Below are 20,608 nucleotides of genomic sequence, written 5' to 3'. Positions count from 1 at the left end.
TTTCTGACTTTTCTTAGAGAAATGTACAATCTAAAGAAATGACAAACATTTATCCTGTAGATCAAAAGCAGGAATAAACAATATCTCATCTAGATTAATAAAAACTGATCCTGGGGTTAATGTAGGAAACACATGTTTGAACATTACTAGGAACCAGGAAATGGTAAAAAATTGAAGAAAGTCTTGAGAAATATATATTCAAAACACAAAAAACCCTTTCTATCCTCAAACTCAAAACTTCATTCTTGGTAACATATTGCTATAAAAAACAAACAAACAAACAAACAACAAAAAACACCCAGAATGTTATATGACATTCCCTACCTCACAAACATGACACTATTAGTTTTTAAGTAGCCTTCTGTGTTAATTCATTTTAGTGACTAGACCAGTGGCTGCCCAGATATTTTGATCAAACATTCTGGTGTTTTGATGAGGGTGATTAAGATTGTAATTAACATTTAAATCAATAGAGGGAGTCAACCATAAATACTGCCCTCCAGAATGTGAGTGAGTCTCACCTAAGAGTTTAAAAAAACCAGAAGAGAGGAAAAAAAGATTGACAGTCCTCAGAATAAGAGGGAATTCTCCTGCCTAGTCACCTCGGACATGGAACATCAGCTTTGTTCTTCCCTCTGGACTTGACTTGACATACTAACTTTACCTGGGTCTTGATCCCACAGCCCTGGGCTAGATGACATCACCACTGGCTGTTCTAGCTCTCAGGGTTCTGGCTCTGCAGCTTGTTGTCATCTTGGGACTTGTTTCCATTTACAATCCTGTGGTCTACACTTATGATCTCATATTCTCTCATTCTCTCTCTCTCCTTCCCTCCGTCCCTTCACTCCCTCCCTCCCTCCCTCCCTCCCATCCCCCCCCCTCTCTCTATTTCTCCATGTCCTATGGAAGAAGCAAGGCAAATTCCTGACTGTTTCCAGTTTTGTTTTACTACTTAAAGTCCACAGTGCCATGGTGTGTTAGTGCTGTGCTAATAAATTCTGATAGTCTTGGTCTTTGCAGAGATAAATCATATTGAAACATAATATTGAAACATAATAGCTGGTTCTGGTTATTAACATCTAATGTGAATTAGGATGGGAGCTCCTGAGAAGCAATTTTACTTCTGAGGAAAAAAGTTATGGAGAAAGTCTTCCCCTTTCCCCTCCCTCCCTGTCCTCTCTGGTTTAAAGGTAGTGCTGTGATGATGTGATGTTTGAAGAAGTTGTAACCATATTGTGATCAGGAGGAGAAAGCTATAAAAAATCTCAGAGAAGTTGACCCAAATCTCAAACATTATTGAGCAGGTAAAAACAAACAAACAAAACCCTAACCTTCACAAGCAGCAGATATACTAATGGCTTGGTTAATAAGAGTTTCAATTAATTCCAGATGGAAAATTATATCAATTTCTTACTTCTTTACTATGGTCAAAAATATAGTAATTATCTAAACCATATGAGAATAGCAAACCAGCCACATTTTAACTCAGTGGGAAATTATTCAATCATCATAAAAGTTGACTGTAAAACTCCTGCAACCTCATGGCAACACAAAATGTCTGTCACAGAAAAGATAATGTATACAAAATGATGTTAGTGTTTTCTTAATAAAACTAAAATATGAGAAAGTTACAGCTGCTTGGGTGTATATGTCAGTCCAAAGAAGCAGATCATTGTGCTAGGCGTCATGTGATGGATGCACATTTTTAAAAACACAAACAGGCCCTGTTTAATAAAATGACAATGTGTTGTTGACCATAAAAGTACTTCAGTTACTTTTATGGAGGACCAGGACTTTTGACAGGACAAGATCATAGGACATAGAAAAAAAAATACTTCTTTAAAAAAAGAAATCAGGTGTCCATAGTTATGTAGATTTACATCTGGATCTTTGATTAGATTCCATTGATCCACCCATCTGATTTTATGCCATCACCCTGTAGTTTTTATTACTATAGCTCTGTAGTAGAGTTTGAAATCAGGGATGGTGATACCTTTGGGAGTTCTTTTTTTTTTTTGTACATGATTGTTTTAGCTATCCTGGTTTTTTTTTCCATATAAAGTTGAGTAGAGTTCTTTCAAGGACTGTAAAAAAATGTGCTGCCATTTTAATGGGGATTGTATTGAATTGTTAATTTGCCATTTTTACTATGTCGATCCTACTGATTGATGAGCATGGGAGATCTTTTCATCTTCTGATATCTTCTTCAATTTCTTTCTTCAAATACTTGAAGTTTTTGTCATACAGGTCTTTCACTCACCTGTTTAGAGTTATACCAAGATATTTTATATTGTTTGTGGCTATTGTGAAGAGTGTTGCTTCGCTGATTTCATTCTCAGTCTGCTTATCACTTGCATATAGTGGGCTACGGATTTTTTTTAAGTTCATTTTGTATTGAGCCACTTTGCTGAATGTGTTTATCGGGTGTATGAGTTTGATAGAATTTTTTGGGTCACTTATGTAAACTATCATGTCATTTGCAAATGGCAAAAGTTTTACTTCTTCTTTCCAGTTTGTATCCCCTTGGTCTTTAGCTATCTTATTGCTCTAGCTAAACCTTTAAATACTATATTGGATATATGGAAAGAGTAGGCAGCCTTGTCTTGTCCCTGATTTTAGTGGAATTGCTTTAAGTTTCTCCCCATTTAATTTGATTTTAGCTGTTGGCTTGCCTTATGTTTAGGTATGTTCCTTGTATCCCTGCCATCTCCAAGACATTTGTCACGAAGGAGTGTTGGAATTTTGTTAGTCTTTTTCAGCATCTAATGAGATAATCATGTGGTTGGCTTTTTTCTGTCAGTTTGTTTATATGGTGAATTACATTGAGAGATTTTTCTATGTTGAACCTTCCCTGCATCTCTGGGATGAATCCTACTTGATCACAGTACAGGATCTTTTTGTTCTTGGATTACCAAACCTAAGTATTTTATTGAGTATTTTTGCATCAATGTTCATAAGGGAAATTGGTCTGTAGTTCTCTTTCTTTGTTGAGTCTTTGTGTGGTTTGGGTATCAAAGTTACTGAGGCCTTATGAAATGAATTTGACAGTGTTCCTGCTGTTTCTATTTTGTAGAGTAATTTGAGGTGTATTGGTATTAGCTCTGATTTGAAAGTCTATTATAATTGTGCAATAAAGCTGCCTGGACCTGGGCTTTTTGTTGTTGTTTCTGGGAGACTTTTAATGATTGATTTTATTTCCTTAGGGGTATATATCTATTTAAGTGGTTTATTTGGCTGCCCATTTCTTTTACATTTTCCAATTTTATGAAGTACAGGTCTTTGAAATATAATCTAATGGTGCTTTGGATTTCCTCAGTGTCTGCTGTTATATCCCCATCTCCCCCTTTTAGTTTCTGATTTTGTTATGTTGAATATTCTCTCTGCCTTTTATTTAGTTTGGATAAGGATTTGTCCATCTTGTTGATTTTCTCAAAGAACCAACTTTTTGTTCCTTTGACTCTTTGTATTGTTCACTTTGTTTCTATTTTATTGATTAATAGCTAAAATCAAAACACAAATGATAGCTCATGCTGGAAAGGTTTTGGAGCAAGTGGAATATACCTGCATTGCTACTGGGGATGCAAACTTGTACAGCCACTTTGGAAATCAATATGGCAGTTTCTCAGATAATTGGGAATCTATGTACCTCAACACCCAGCTACACCAATCCTGGGCATATACCTGAGGGACACTCTACCATACCACAAGGACACTTGCTCAACTATGTTCATAACAACTTTATTTGTAATAGCCAGAATCTAGAAACAACCTAGATGTCCCTCAACCAAAGAATGGATAAAGAAAATGTGGTACGTTTATACAATAGAGTATTACTCATCTGTTAAAAACAATGACATCATGAACTTTGCCAGCAAATGGATGGAACTAAAAAAGATCATCCTGAGTGAGGTGACCCAGACTCAGAAATAAAGCCCTGGTATGTATTCACTTAGAAGTTGACATTAGCCATAAAGAAAAAAAATAACCATGCTACAATCCAGAGACACAAAGAAGCTAAGTAACATGGAAGGCTCAAAGGGGGACACATGAATCTTGCTGTGAAGGGGAAATAGAATAGACATCATAGGTGGACAGGGAGGAAATGGAAGGAGGGAGGGTAAACTGAGTTCAGGATGTAAAATAAATATATTAAATAAATAAGAGAAAGAGAGAGAGAAATAAGAAAGGAAGAAAATGCATCTATGTTTTAAAAGTAATTTCAAACAAATATAGGGGGCCTGGATTGTGTCAGCCTCAAAACAGAATGGCATTGTGGTCTTAAATCATGACAGTCCTGTGGTATTAAATGTGGATATTAAAATGTGGATACATTTGTTTATATTGTGGAATTTTCTCTTTCACCTTAAATAAGCTAAGTACAGTGGATACATATAAGCAAACATGGATGACTTTAAGTATAATTGTGACAGAAAAAAATAGCTATTTCATGTCCTAGCATTAATTTGTTAAAATATAAGCTAATATCTGTAAAGCAGGATTCAAGAATTAGTTTTCAACCTTATGGGTGTAATGGCCACACGCTGACAGTAAAGTGGCCAGCTCTATGGCTTATATTCTATCTATAGTCACTAAGTCTCTTTAGATGGGAGGAAATAAAATAACAATTCAACCTTAAAAGGTACGAATCCATCACAAAGTTACAAGGAACTGGGGGACCACATGGGGAGGCAGAAAACTGAACACCAAACATGAGGGGCTTCGTGATTTTGTTTAAGGATAACCCAGACCCTGACCTTCAGGTATTTCTCCTACCCATCACCTGGAGACACCACAGGACTCATTGCCCGCTCCATGTGTGCCTTACTGGCCCTGTGCTTCTGCAGGAAATACAGTTTCTAAGAAAACAATAAATGAACTGTAAATCATTTATGTTAATAATTGCTCTCTGTCCCAGAGTTGAAGCCTCTGAGAAGCTAAGCTGCCCAAATAATTGCACTTCTGAGTCTGTGGGAACTTAGGCTAAACTTTTATTGGCAAGAAAGTGCCCGTGTCTCGCTACCTTCTTCTAATAGCACTGCTCTAATTGTTGGCAAACTATAAAGACCTTGGATGATTTTTCCATACCCAGAGATAATAAAGAGGCTTCATGGAGCAACTAAATGCAGAGGTTGCACTCAAGGTGCAGTCTCTGGTGGGGCTGATGCTGAGCTACCATTTCTGAGCACTTATTGATGGTCAGTGCACACCCTGCAGTTCAGGAACAGTGTCCTTGATACTTTTTCATCTGCCACCAGATTTCTATTTAAAACTCCTCCAGAGCAGCCACATCTCCCATGCCATGAATTATTGTGGACCTGAGATTTGTGTTGCATGAGTGGCCAACCAGAACAGTTCACATTTTGTTCTTAGGTGGAGTCCCCAGTTGCTTTCTTTATTACAACACTATATGGGAAAAGTGTAGTTTCCGTTCCAAGTTTCAAGATGTGTTTTACTAGTAAGAATTATTTGATGTACCCTAGAAAGTGTTTTGAAGCCTGAGATGATCACAGATTCACAGAACTACAAAGTTTACCCAGAGGTCACAATGCTCATGGCCTTAGCAAAGCAGGACATGTTTCTAGGTGCCTTTTCTGTAAGGAAATGGTTGCATGTTTTCCAAGTATGCTTGACTTCGTAATATCTGATAGGTGATGCCTTATCTCTCCTAATCTTTCCTTTCTACCATTCTTTCTGTGGGTGCAAGTGACCCTACTACTAGCTCAGTTCTTAGGGGATTTTTACTTTTCTTTATTGAACACAAGGCCCTTGCATCTAAAGCTCCTTTTCATCTTCATGCCTCAAGCTATCCTGTCTTACAACTGTCTCCAGTGTATGGAGTGTTACCATTTTATAGGTTACCCCCAAACTTTAATTTTGATTTGTTCCCCTGCCCTCATCAACACTTCTTTATAGTTGTTAATCTCAGTGTGTCTCCATCCCCTGTTTTTTTCCACTTCTGTTGATCCTTCCCATTGCTTCTCATTTGCTTTTCGTGCTTGCAACTTTTCTGAAGCAGTGCTTAGATCAGTTACAGACTGAATTCAGCAATGTGTTATGAAAGACTAGGTATCTACAGCATTATGGAAAATGGAAAATAGGAAAGGACTTTCTCATCTCTCATCAGCCCAGAGATGGCAGCAGTGTGGAATGCTATTGGATTTCCTTATGTACATCTTTATGGTCTTAAGCACTCTTTTAAGTAAGGGTACTTCTTACTCTTAAAGAACATTTAGAAGACTTCCACTATGAATCTATGAATTAAACTTATATTTTGCTGGTTAAGATTAGATGCTGCCACCGCATTCTTCAGAGGAATAGTGGAAATGTCTTGATTATGTATCTGCTTTTTCTTTCTTCACTTACATTAAGTTTGTTCTTTAACAAATCCATACATATAAAACATGCATTCTGATTCTTATAAGGCCCATCAAATCTCCCACCCTGCTACCATCCTCTCCCCCCACTCATGACTTTTTTGTTGCTGCAGGTTTTGTTTTGCTTTGGCTTGCTTTTTGTTGTTTTTGGTTTGGTTTAGTTTTGGGTGGTTGATTATTTTTTTGTTTGAGGCCCACTGAATTTAACTAGGATCATCTGTTGACCATGGATTTGGAACTATCCACTATAATCTGTTGGGATCCTTGACAGACACACAGTTGAAAATACTGACCACCTCCTCCCAAGAATCCATCAGTAGCCAACAGTTCAGTGGTGTGGGAGAGGGCCCCATAAGACCCTCCCCACTTCATGATAAGCCAGTTTTGTGTGGTCCCATTACAGGCAGCCATAGCTGCCATGCCTACTGCAGTTTCTGCTTACTTTCTAAACTGCAGTCTCATTATGCCCATAAAACAACCATCTTATGGTGAAGAAAGAGGAGAGTTTTGGTGGAGGAGAACAGTGGGACCTTTGCCTTCAAATTTCTCAAGAGAGCAGGACTTGACTGCCAGACTGGTTGTCTCCAAGCTCAACTCTGACCATGCCAATTTGTCAAATCTCTTCATTGCCCCTTGAAAGAACAGTGCAGGCACTACAAAGCTTCTTAAACTAACAATAAAAATGATGTAAAGCTCCATACTCCTTTTCTGTTACAACACTCCTGGTCATCTACATTTAAGTAAAACCCAGCAGTCATTGTGTAACTGGTTTTCAAAATTAAGATCCAATCCCAGCTCATCTTTAAATTCAGCTGGCCGGCATGCTTCCATCTGCCGCATTAGTTATTGAAGTCCTTCAACTCAAATCTGCTGTTCAGAGGTCCTGTCACTCCTCTCCTAGAACATAGACTCACTATGCTCCATATTGAACTGTATACACACAGCCTCACTTAACCCTGACATTCTCTGAGGAAACACTTGAGCTTCTCTCCACAAGCTTTGCTCTCAAGCTCACACTGCTAGTGAGGAAGAGAGAGAGGTCCATGGAGGCCGGGAGGCCAGAGTACTTCCACTGTGTCCTTTATAACAGTTCTCTCTTCTAAAGCACCCAGGTCAAGCTAGATTCTCTTTAACTATCTTTTGTTTCTAAGGAACATTTTAAATCAATCTCTCTGGTACCCACACCTATAAAAGGTGCTACCAAGTGCACTCATAAACAGAGACTAGAATGAGGCAAATTCCTGTAAATATTTAGCAATGTGTCCAAACTTCTCTTGAAGACATGCTTCCTAGTCTCATCCTTCGGTTTGTTTGTTACCTTTTGTGACACTTGATTTGAGACACTATGTCTTCTAAATGGTATCTTAAATAGCAAGTACTCTGTCTTCTTAAGAATGGTATTGTGAAAACTTTGTTCATCTAATTTCTACAGAGAAAAATTACACACCTACATACAAATACAGCATGGATACTTACAGTAGATCCTATATGCTCAATACCAACATTGAAATTTCTTAATGCTTTGGAATATTTGCTTTATGTAGAGATTTACTGAAGTAGTTTTGAGCAAATACTAGAAAAGATGACATTTCCCCTTATTTACCTCAATATGATATCAAAACAAAGGTAATAAAGATATTGTATAATCAACATCATTTGCATATCTACCAAAACATATACAATGTTATTGATAATTTTTAACTTTTGATGATTTCATACGTGTATTCTATGTGTTAGGATGATTCTCACCCACTGTCCCCTCTCACTCCTGTTGACCTCTTCTTATTCTCAACCATTTCCTAACCTACATTTATGTCTTTTTGCTTCATTTTGTTTGTTTGTATTGATCCTGCATGGGTAGCCACAGCTATTGTGTGTTCAGAACTGTTACAGCCATGTCATGATCAGACAACAGCAACTCACAACACTGCTCCACATCCTCTTCTTCAATGTTCAGGTGACCTTTTGGGGTTAGATGTGCCACTGAGGTACGACCACTTGACTGCCTCTTATTCTCAGTACTTGGCCAGTTATGTTTCTCTACATTAACCACTTCCCAGTGCAAACAGCAACTTCTTTGACCTACACTGACAGCAGCATTAATCTATAAATATAAACATAAATATGGAGATGACAAGTCCATATAGCAAAACATCAACCGTACTTTGCTCTCTAGGGCTTGTAATCTACTAGCTCTAGGCTTTTGACTAGTTTAAACTTTGTGGAATTTATGCTTACTTCAATATGTGGATTTAGTCAAACCGGGGTCTACACAAGTATTACTGTCTGCTTTTCATCTAATTGTTGTGGAGATACACACACACACACACACACACACACACACACACACACACACACACACAGGTACACCTGCCATGGTGCAAGTAATGGAAGTCGGAAAACAATGTAAGGGAAACAGCTCTTTCCCTCTGCCATGTTGATTCCAGCAACTGAAGTCAGGTCATCAGGTTTGGGGATAAGCAATCTTACCCACATCTCCTTAACCTCCTTTAACATCTTTCATCTAAAAAGTTACCGCCTACTTCTTGATTTTTTTTTATCCCAGCATTGACTTGTTGGACAAAATGGGCAATTTTTAGAATAATGAACTACTGTTTTTATACATCTGATTAAAAACAAAACAAAATTAAAAATGTACGTCCCATAAGCTACAAACTAGGGTTACATTCTTCCTTGAATTCAGGTTATACATCTGGCATGAATGTATGAAAACAAGGATTAATTTCAGCAAGGTAGCAGGAGACGAGGTTCCAGCTGTCACATCACATAAAAGTCCAACCATCTTCTAGCCATCTGTGACTCACAGACATTGGTATTTGTGAAAACTCCTGAACTTGAAGACAAGCTGAGAGCATGTAAGTATACCCTAGACCTGAATAAAACTTAAAAGAGACAAGTTCTGTATAAATCCTGGTTATTCCTCTGCCTTTGCAAGGTGTCACAGTGGTGTACTCGACAGCCCACAGTTTAACAGTGGGAAAAGACAACCAAAGCTGCAAATCCACTCTGAGATACCACCCAGGAAGCCTGATGCCCTCCCCGCCACACCTCTCTCTCATGTCTGGGAAACACCAGCATCTTTACAAAGCTAGTCCACCTAGAGCCTGATGAAAGGAAAGGAAAGAGCAGAACTAAAGCAACATGAACATCCTGGTGGTGGCGGCTGCATCCTCAGCAAAAATGCCACAGCTTACCAGAAAACTTGAACATGTCACTCTCAGAGACATGGTTGAGCTTCAGTATGGCTTTATCTGAAGATACCCTGCCCCTTTGTCTAGCCCAGAGTCTGACCCAAGGCCCCATATCAACTGTCTTCTCCAATCAGATGGTGTCAAATAAGTAACAAGAAAATTTTGGGGGAGTACAAAAATATGTGGGAATTAAATAGCATTTTTCTGAACAACTAGTGGGCTGGGGGGGGGAGAGAAATTTAAACGGCCTCGAGACAAATGAAAGAGGGTGTGCAGCACATGCAGATCTGTGGGAGAGTAGAAAAGCAGTTGTAAGTGGACATTCATAGCACGCAATACATATTTCCAAAAGGAAGAAACAGGCTGCAGGGGGAGTACTAGCACATTCCTATAACCCAGCTACTCAGGAGGCTGAAGCCAGAGGATCCTGAGTTCAAATTCATCCTGATCTATACAGCAGGACTCAGGGAGGGGGAGAGGAGGGATGAGCTCAACTTAAAGGAACTAGAGAAAAAGCACAAGCAAAGTCCAAAGTTAGTACGAGGACAGAAAGAATAAACAGAGTAAAACGATACATTAAGAAAAATAAAAGTAAAATGTGTTTTAAAGATAAATGAATATACAGACACTTGACCACCTAAACAGAAGAGAGAAGAAAAGACGAGGAAAATCGGACATCAAAAGAATTATAATTTCTCAATATACAATGAATGTATTAAAACAGCATACTTGAAGGCAATCCTTATTTAAAATGGGCCCAGAGAACCAGAGGTATTTCTAGCACAGAAAGATAGGGAGCATGGTTTTTTTGTGTGAACCCTGCTTAAAGCCCATGGAGATAATAATGATAAGAAACAGATCGAGTGGCTACCAGAGCTTGCATGCATTTAGGGCTCTGCACCACCATTTTCCTATGTCAGGAGAGTTTCTAAGGAAGTTTGCATGTTTTCCAGGCATTATTGTATACTGTAGATCTCAATTTCATTTGCTGTCTTTTCTAACAAATTGCCTCACAGAAAAATAAATGGAAAAAATACAAAAAAAAAAAAAAACAGCAAAAGAAAACAAAGTTCCCACCAAGTATTATCTTCCCACGTGATCACTTATGACAGCTTGAGAGTGAAATTGAGCCTAAACTGCCAGCAGCTCTATTTCCATAAGTGAAGGCCCCACACTGACTGCCAGTGGTAAAACAGTACAGTACAAAAAGGAAAACAATGGGAACTGCTCACATAACACTGTGCGGCTTCTCCCGAGTGCTTTGTTTAGCCTCCCCCAGTGTTGTGGAAACAACACTTCTGTTCTAGTCGAGAGGGTTCTTTTATTACAACACAATGCAATTTTGTTCATACTGACTTGTGTATAAATAGTAGACTGTAGTCTCTTAAAGATGTAATCCACTCCAGATGCAGCATTCGTAATGTTCCACATAAAGGAAATGTACACAATGAGTTCCAGGACAGCCAGGGATCCATAGTGAGGCCCTGTCTCAAAAAAGAAAAGTGCAGAACCCTTAAGATGGCCCAGAAGATAAAGGTGCTAACTGCCAAAGTTGATGACCTGAGTTCAATGCCCTGGACCCACAAGGTGGAAGGAGAACAGCTCCTGAAATGTGTTCTTTGACCTCAGATGCACACCAGGGTGCAAAAGAAAAAGGTAATGAATAAATGTAACAAAATATTTTTAATTGTTGTCAGGCAGTAGTGGCACATGCCTTTAACCCCAGCACTGGAGAGGCAGAGGCAGGTGGATCTATGTGAGTTCAAGACCAGCCTGGTCTACAAGAGCTAGTTCCAGGATGGCCTCCAAAGCCACAGAGAAACCCTGTCTTGAAAAGAAAAATTGTAATTGCACAATGGAAATCTGACTTATAATAGGCTCTGAGCATGTAACATTTTCAAGTTTATGATAATGTGTGTTGAGGATGTGTTAATATTATATTATTATATTATTCCAAATGTTTTCCTACCTACTAAATATTAGGCATATCAATACTAAAACTATGTAATATATCTTTCTCTCTTTCAGTTCCAGTGCAGGGGTTAGAACTCTAAGGGCTTCCTGTTTTCTCAGTTGGTACTCTACCACTGAGCTTCACTCCCAGCTCTCTAATAAATTATGGCACTTGTTGATAGGGAGGTCAGCATGCCATGGGCTATCTATTAAGTTCTTTTCAGGTACTTTCTCAAACCACATTTTATCCTCAAAAGAATCTTGCAAACTCTACTATATACGTGTGTGTGTGTGTGTGTGTGTGTGTGTGTGTGTGTGTGTGTGTGTGTACTTTGCTGATAAAGAAACTGAATTTCAAATGTTCAAGTAAATGGACAAGCCAAAGATAAGCTGTTAAAGTGCCCTTTCAATTTCCCCTATAAGTAGAATCACCATAGGAAGAAGAGAATGTTACTACAGCTTTGGGTCTAGGAAAGTGTCACCTAAGGATTGTCTAGAAACAAAAATTAATCATACCCTCTTCACACTGGCTTCCCTTTACTCTCTCTGGATCACGATTCCCACAGACCAGAAACTAAAGACAGCCACACAGCTAACATGGTATGATTGCCATGTCCTCTCTCATGTCCCACACCATGACAGCCCACAGACTGTGTTCTCTTGCCATGGAAGCCTACAAACTTCATTCCCTTGCCCCCCCCCAAAAAAAAACTAGAGTTTGACACCAAAAATTTTGGTCACAAAGGAACAGTGAAAGAATGGGAAAAGGGACTGAAACACTAAGCACCAAATCAAAAAATGTCACTTATGTTTCTCACAACATAATAGGGGGAAGAACAACTTCATAATAAAGGATGATACAAAGACTTGCAAATTATTGTTAATGGTTAATCTAGGTTGAGTGGATCTGGAATCAACTAAGAGACAAACTCTGGGCCCACATATGAAGGATTTTCTTTAGTGTAATTGAAGTAGAAAACCTGCCCTGAATGTGAAAATCTTCTAATGATAGCCCGGGTATTAAGAGGTCCGAGAGAAGCTGCCAAGAGAGCGAGCAATAAAAGTCCTACCCAGTGGCAACACCTATGAACCAGGACAACTACTACCATGGGAAGATATGCACAAGATGCAAGTAGCAGCCCACACACAACAGTGGCAAACAAAAGCTGTGCAACTGGACTTAAAGCCCACTCAACAAGAGGGAAACTATTGGAAATACAGCCAGTTCCCTGGGGCTAGTGAGGCCATGGACATTAGAAAAGATTCTACTCCCACCACTTTGCTGGACCAGCATAATTCCTTACTACATACTAAATGTTATTCTTATACCCACAGATAACTGCTGCTACAACCCCTCATCAAAGAAACCTCTCTTTACAGCAAATAAAACCATCACAAAAAGCCACAATTGGACATAATGCAGAGATCAAGAGTTTATGAAGAGCCCAAGGCCAACAGATAACATCTATGTCACAATCCTGCATCTATTCAAGGAACATCATAGAAGAAGGGGAGGGAAAATGGTCAGAGCCAGAATACCAGGAAGTCTGCTGTGAAACAGTCTTTCCTAGAAATGGCTGCATAAATACGACCAGAAAAAGGCAGCATCAATAGGATTGTTAACAAGGGAGAAGGAAAATTTAGTGGGGTACCATCACCTAGAGAAACAACTACAGGAAATTAATGGGGACTGAGAGAAGGAGAATTATCAAGGATGAGTCCCCTTGATAGTTTTCAATGCAGAGTGGACAGCTATGAAACCATATACATAATAACACATAATAACAAAAGAGGTTCAGTATGTCACATGTATATGTAAGTATATGTGTGTACATACCCACAATAATTATCAAAGTGAAAGGAGGCTATTCATTTGAGAGTGGGGGCATGGGAGAGGCTTTAGCAAGGATAGCCAGGAGGAGTAGAAGGTTCAAGGGGAAAATCTTTGCCTTGTCTCCCGCACACTGATGCTGTTGTTACCTTACCATTCTTAGCCAACATCAGAACTCATCTTTTTGGAGCTTTCCAATGTGGACTGAAGACCAGCAGTTCTCCAAGAATCATTCGGGTCTTTGATGTCAGGTTGGGACAGCTGAGGCATCATCATCCATGTACACTGAGTACTTACTCAGTCTCAAACTCTCAAGTTTAAGGCAGCCTTGGTGGACCACATCAGGAAATAAGGCCAACAACTGTCAAAGGGGAACTCATGAAATTAGAGGGCCCCTGTACGGCAAAAGAAACTGAATAAAGACAGCTTTGCAAACTACATATCAGACAGAGGTTTAATAATGTGAACATATAAAGAATTTAAAAAGCTAAATAACAACAAAAAGTCCAACTCAATCAACAAATGAGCTAATGAACAGATAGTTCTCAAAGAATGAAACTTAAATGGCCAACAAACATGAAAATTACTAAAGATCACCAGGCATTAAAGAAATGCAAAATTAAACCCACATTGAGAGTCCATTTTACCCCAGTGAGAACAACAATAATTAGGAAAACAGATACAACAACTTCTGGTGAGGATGTGAGCAAAAGGTAATGACCCAGCCACTCTACTGCTGTGTATTTACCTGAAGGACTCCAAGTCAACACTTTACAGAGACACATGCACAACAGTGTTCACTGTAATTCTATTCATAGTAGCTGAGTTACAGAACCAACTTAGGTGTCCAGTAACAAAGGTATGGATAAATACAATGATATATATGTACATACATACATATATATACATACACACACACATAGATTTTCTTCAGTTGTAATGAAGAATAAAATAATGTCATTTGAAGGAAAACAGATACAAATAAAGATGATGTTAATTGAGTAAAACCACTCTAAGAAATACAAATATTATATGCTTTCTCTCATTTGCAGTTCTTAGATTGTATAAGCTACACAAAAATCATATACACATATATTTATGTATACATCTTATGAAAATTGATGTAAAACCATCTAAGGGGACAAAGGACTAATATGAGAAAGATAGCTGAGAGATGGGAATTGTCAGGCTTAGCAGCAAGCACTCTAAGCTCTGGAACTGTCTCACTGGCCTCCCATCCAAATTTTCATACAGAGGAAACAGAAGCCATGTTTAGACAGTAATCAGAAGACAACATGAGAGTCAAAATTAAATCCTCATGATATTTTCAATAGGGATGTCTATTCAGTACAAATTCAAAATACTATTAGAGATAAAGAGATAACAGGTACTATAACTGTAATGTGAGAGAAGATTAAATAATTTAAAATAAAACTAAAGGAAATTCTACACATAAAAATATTTTTTCCTATAATTAACACAAGAAACAATAGGAAGAATTTAGCAATTCAATGCAGAACAATAAAAGATAATAGGGTTGAAATTATGAGACTCAAGTAAGCATCTATTGATCACATGATGCATAGACAGGTAGGTAAAAGGACTGGGTTCACAAGATGTTTGTATATCATGGTGATCAGTTAATAAGAATGCAGTAGTCATCCCTAATCTATGGGGGATACATTTCAAAATCTACATTGAATATTTGAAACCATCAACAGTCATGGTGATAACTTGTTTATGCTCTAATAAAGCTTGCCTGCAGATCAGAGTGCAAAGACAGCTAGCCACAACCATAGAGGAGGACAGGCAGTGGTGGCCACACCTTTAATCCCAGCACATGGGAGACAGAAGCAAATGGATGTCTGTGAGTTCAAGACCACCCTGGGCTACATGAGACTGAATCAGTCTAAAAGAGAGACAGAATTCACACCTTTGATTCTAGAACTTGGAATGACACACCTTTAATCCCAGCACTAGGGGAGTAGAGACAGGAGAGATATGGCTGGGTGGGGAGAGAAATATAAGGCAGGAGGAGATATGAACTCATTGTAGTTTAAGGTTTGATGGAGACAGATGGAGTAAGGAGATGCAATCTGAGGACAGGATCACCTATTTGGTCTGAGCATTGGTAGAGGTGAGGACTCCCTAATGGCTGGCTGCTTTGCTTATCTGATCTTCAGCTTTAACCCCAATATCTGTGTCTGGATTTTTATTATTTGTGCTACAAACAAGACTTTATAAAACAGTAAACCATGTGTTTCTCCTACAGCAGTGGTTCTCAACATTCCTAATGTTGTTAGCCTTTAATATATAGTTCTTTATGTTGTAGTGACCACCAACCATAAAATTATTTTTGTTGCTACTTCATAACTGTAATTGTAGTATCACTATAAATCATATTATCAATATCTGATACGCAGGATATCTGATATGTGACCCCTGTGAAAGGGTCATTTGACCCCCCAAAGGTGTCAAGACCCACAGGTTGAAAACCACTGTCCTGCAGAAATGCAATTTTGGGGACCCTAATTTACTATTGCTAGTGTATGCACACACTAGCAACTTAAGCACATAAGCACATCAGAATAGAACTAGAATCTTGTCATCACTGATTTCCTAGCTGTCCACACTACTGAGTATCTAAAATGTAGACTTGGTTTCCCAATGAATCACACTGTTAAAACCAAGTGCCACTCAGCATGACAGTGATTGACTTATATGTCTGTCTGAGGTCACAGTTAACCCCCAGTCACTTGATCTGAGTTGATTCAGTATGTGCCGAAAACAGTGAGCTGGCATTTAAATTGGTAGACTATGCAAAGCAAACTTCTCTCACAACTGCAAGGGGATTAAGCAGGGACATTCAATCAACTGGATTAACAAGCCAACCTTTCACCAGTAGTGGGACATTTCCTGAGCCTATCTTGAGTTGGGACAATTTTTTCCAGCCCTTTAAGTTAGAACATAGTTCTTCCTGCATCAAGCCTGCATTCAGACCAGAACTGTCATTAGCTCTACTGACTCTCTGGGCTTTGGTCATTAGCTGGGGTCACACTGTTGTTCCTGGATTTTCTACTTGCAGCTGGTAAGACCAATCAGTCTCCAGACATCTACAAACCAATTCTTTATTCACATTCTTCTTCCCTTTCTCTCTACATACACATGCACACAAAAATGCATTCATGTGTGCCTACATGTGCATAAGCGCACATACACACACACACACACACACACACACACACACACACACACACACACACACACACACACACACACACACCTGAAGTCATGCACACATTCATACATACACCCACACACATATATGAATCCTATTGATCATTTCCTAGAGCCTTAAGCAATATAAGCACTGTTGCTTTCGTGGTTACAACTGAAGAGTGAATATAACTGGATCTTGAAATAATAACAAAGTTGTTTAAAGCAAAGATGTAGATGTAATAATTTCGTATAAAAATTTCATGACAGATCTTGCCTCAAGATAATGCTGTAGAGGACGGATATGTAGGTTTGGGAACCAGCATGTTTCTGGTTCTATAGAAGTCTAATTCAATATTGTTCCATCCAAGCCTCTTCAGAAAGAAGCACAAGCATTTGAGAACTGGATAAACTTCCAAGCTTAGATCAGGAGAGACTTCCCATCCATATTTAACATAAAGTGATAAGAAGATAGGCTTTCCAAGAACAGAGAGTTGGTAAACATCCAATTCACCAGTCTCCCAGCATTCCTGGCTGACACCCAGGTCTGGATGGGGGCCAGGTACACCAGGTAGAGTACCAACGTTTATCCTGGCCCATCAGAAAAGGCTGGCCCAGGCTGACCACTACTGGAACAGCTAGACTATAAACTGATGCACAAAGAGGGTGTGAAAGATCTCACAGAAATTACAACCTGGAGCATATCCTGTAGCATTTGGGATGCTTCACAGAGCAAATGGATGACATTTAATCTATGTCTATATTAGAAAGTCTTAACTTAAAATATGTATTTAACTTTTACCTTAGTACTGCATCTAAGTTGTGCATGTAAAAAGATTGAGTTTTGTTGCTTTTGTCTTTGTATCAAACATTAATTTGTTTCTGTTGTGACTTGGTAGAAACAAATGGTAGTTTGGCGATTAATACCTATATTTTTGAATAAGGCTTTAATGAAAGATGGATCTTGTCCAGACTGTAAAGCAATACATGTAAATCACAGAGATGCATTAAATGATGGACTTAAGAGAACATATTTGTATCCCTGCTGTGCACTTGCTATTTGTAAAATCTTAACTAATAATACAGCCACTTAATAATAGATATATTCTGAGAAACATGTTATTCAGTAATCTCATCCTTGAGCATACAGTAAGAGTATAGTTCATAAACTAAAATACCTATGGTGACACTAGATGACATAACAATACAGAACCACCATTATTCACACAGGTCATCATTGGTGGGATTGTTTGATATGGCACACAGGTGTACTGAAAGTTCAATGTGAGCTTAGTTTGGTCAGCAGCTAACTCAGTGTACCACAAACATGGTTGCATTTATTCTTACGTAATATCTATAAGTTAGATATTACACTTCCATTTATTCATTCATTCATTCACTCACTCACTCATCTTGTGAGTACATTAGAGTAAGCAAAGGTTGGGGCATTCTCCAATGTCATTTATTCTGCTGGGATATTGGATTTCTTATCAATAAAACATGGGGATGGATTGACAACCTAAATTTCCCTTCTAACTCTATGGCTTCTTTTGGAGGATTTTTAGGGAAAAGGGTATGTAAGTGTACACATCTCCCATGATGGTCTGCATAATTTGTATGTTATAGCCACCAATGAATTTGTTGAAAATTTCATAGCTCTGTTTTGTTTTAATTTCAATCTTGTAAGTCTCAGTTTTACTAAATCAATAAATAAAATGAGTGGTCACAGTTATTGGCTTTAAATATGCATAAATTTTAGAGTAAAATAAATCTTCTATAAGCAAGATCTAGGATGCAACACTGAGTTCGCATCATTTGCACTCATTCAGAGCTCTGAGAGGGACCTCACTGGGAGATTTACTCACTGGGAGTAGAGAATAGCTGGTATTACCATCCTAATGTACCTTATATTCAGCAAACAGAAGAAATAGACTTCTACACTTTCCTCTGTGAGTTCCTCACCTTTGGTAGGAAGTCTTTGGCTGAGAACTTGTTCACTGTAAATATTATGTCCAGAGGACCCAACTAACCCCCCAAAACTGGATTTTATTTGGAAACATGGATGCAGAGCAATGACCTCAATGTGCACCACACTCCTTGAGGAATGGTGGAGCAGCAACTGGGAGCCACTGAAAACCAAAAGTAATGTCAGTGGTCTATAAAAGGAGTGATGATAGGGCCATAATAAAACTGTCTGCAAAATCTAATGCAGAGTAACAAAGTCACAGGGGAAAACAGAGCATATTTCTCAGAACTGAGCACTCAAGTGACAAAAGGCAAAAGGCTAAAAAGGTCAAGAAATATATATATATATATATATATATATATATATATATATATATATATTGCTCCTCCAACCAGACATTTGATACCTCATTGTATACGTCGAATTCCTGTTGTGAAGTATGATACTTATCACTCAGAACAAAATGAGGTTTTAAATTCTTGCTTTTCAGTAAAATCACCTTCTAATGGAAGGGAACAGGAAATTTTTAAAGATTTCAATACAATTGTAAAAGCCTGTGATGAATGGGTATGGTAGGTTCAGTCCTAAGAGAATTTTACAGAAGATGGGGACAATCACTGCTTTCATCATTTTTAGAAAGAATAGGATCCCCTTTCAGAGAGGGCCTATGACCCAGCTTTTGCCATAGGAGAGAAGCCTGAAAATCATTTGTCCATTTAGTAAAGAAGGAATGGCCACTATTCTCTTTAGGAATGAGGACTATGAAGAGTGATGAGAGGACTTTGTCTCACAGCCCTCCTGATAGCTCTCCAGTGTGGGCTGGGCATATTCATGGATGCTTTTGGGGGTTCACCTGATACAACTATAAGATACAGGATCCCTCTGAGAAGTATAGCATGAGGTGTTTGTCTGTGACTCCATACTGCATCCTCCACCTTTGCTGCAAAAAAAAATTCATCAGAGATGGCACTTCATCTAATATTTGGTATCTGTGAGCCTTCTTTCTGGATGGGAAAAGACTTTGGGACCATGTAGATCATTAGAACTGAATAAAAGTGGCAGCAGCCAGTTTCCAGGTTTTAAGAAACAAGCAGTTTCAAGTTTCTACTAAACAAGAGCTACTTGGATTTTCAAAAGCTAGAAGAATAAACTTGTACAGCCACTATGGAAATCAGTGTGGTAGTTATTCAGGGAGATGGGAATTGATCTACCTAAATATTCAGTTATACCACTCTTGGGCATATAGCCGAGGGATGCTTTATCATACCACAGAGACACTTGTTCAACCATGTTCATTGCTGCTCTATTCATAATAGCCAGGAATTGGAAACAACCTAGATATGTATCAACAGATGAATGGATAAAGGAAATGTGGTACATTTATACAATGGAACATTACTCAGCCATTAAAAGTGAAATCATGGAATTTGGTGGTGAATGTATGGAATTAGGAAAAAGTCATCCTGAGTGAGGTAGCCCAGTCCTTGAAAGACAAATAGGATATATATTCTCACTTATATGTGGATATTAACTGCTAAGTCAATCAAGCTATGATCCATAGAACTACAGAGGTTAGGAATAGAGTAAGGGAGTAGAGGAAACAGATATATCTCATTAATAAATAGAAACAGAATAGATAGTTGTGATGGACATGGGGTGGGGGGACTGGAACAGGAGAATGAAGTGAGAAGTAGAGAAGAGGAAGAAAAAGAAATATGGGAAGAGACACCTAAAATCAATGGCTATTTGGGGTGTAGTATGGGAAACTAATATTATAGAAGCCTCATAAAATACATACATATATAAAAGTGATGGAAATTAAATTACCAAATAACAGGGAGACAACATCCCAACTGGACATCTCTTGTCACCAAATGAAGCTTCCCGAATTGGGAATGAATTACATCTAATGAGTTGTTGGCCAAAGGGATCCCATGGGAACCTCCAAACAACCCAGGCTGTTGTCAAGGTCCTACTAATGAAGACAACACATACATTGTTCATTTAACATGGGAAAGTTGAGCTTGTGCCTACATATAATCTTTACCCCTTCATT

Source organism: Cricetulus griseus, chromosome 3, assembly GCF_003668045.3.
Source record: "Cricetulus griseus strain 17A/GY chromosome 3, alternate assembly CriGri-PICRH-1.0, whole genome shotgun sequence".
Classification (NCBI taxonomy): domain Eukaryota; kingdom Metazoa; phylum Chordata; class Mammalia; order Rodentia; family Cricetidae; genus Cricetulus; species Cricetulus griseus.
This window is presented reverse-complemented; position numbering follows the sequence as displayed.